Source organism: Fukomys damarensis, unplaced genomic scaffold (genome assembly GCF_012274545.1).
Source record: "Fukomys damarensis isolate Sample0158 unplaced genomic scaffold, DMR_v1.0_HiC HiC_scaffold_22, whole genome shotgun sequence".
In the NCBI taxonomy this organism is placed as follows: Eukaryota; Metazoa; Chordata; class Mammalia; order Rodentia; family Bathyergidae; genus Fukomys; species Fukomys damarensis.
The window spans coordinates 22,456,160-22,456,804 of NW_022900934.1; the positions used below are offsets into that span (position 1 = coordinate 22,456,160).

Consider the following 645-nt stretch of genomic DNA (forward strand, 5'->3'; position numbering starts at 1 on the left):
CCTTCCTGCGCCCACCCCCCTCAGGAATGCCACATGGCCTCGAGCGGCGAACGGTGGGACCGAGCTCGCGCAGTCCGCTTGGGGGCAGGAAGTGGCCCTCTCCTCTCCGAGGGCGTTTCCGGAGCGCCTACTGTGTGCTAGTTGCTGCGGTGGGGCGTTACGAAGACAAATAGTGCCAGACCCGACATTAGTTAGCGTGCTCCCAGCAGCCGTTCTCGGCTGGCGCTGGGAAACTGAGGAACACTTAGTCGTGAGACTTAACCTCCAGTTGATATGGGACAGCTCAGGATGCGATGGCTCTCCGGTTCTCCAGGGCCCACGGAGTCGGGAAGAAGGCCATCTCCGACACAACCCCAAGCAGGTAGCCCAGTCACGCCCTGGAGAGGCGACCAGGGGTGATAACTGGCAGCGCCTAGGGAGCGTTGATGACGCAGCCAGGCTGGCCCGCGCTTCGAGGGCATAATCCCGTGCAGTTTGCCGGTTATCGGGTAGGTGCTGATTTACGCGGAAGCCCCACGGAGGCTGTGCATTTGCTTTAGTCAGTGTCCACCAGTGTCATCTACCCAGGTGGGTCTGACAGCAGAGCCCAAGCCTTCGCCATGGTGCCTGGACCTGGACGGAAGCAGAGGGACAGTTGGGAGCTCT

The 645-nt window shown here is 61.7% G+C and overlaps 1 protein-coding gene across 1 annotated transcript in view; it reads right to left on the bottom strand.

The window, feature by feature from the left end:
* Tgif2 (TGFB induced factor homeobox 2) overlaps positions 1–429 on the bottom strand; it is a 17,856-nt gene extending 17,427 nt beyond the window's left edge. The window contains exon 1 of the mRNA XM_010640009.2: positions 263–429. The gene's annotated coding sequence lies outside the window, so the exon portion shown is untranslated. The remainder of the gene's footprint in view (positions 1–262) is intronic.
* Positions 430–645: the final 216 nt, after the last annotated feature.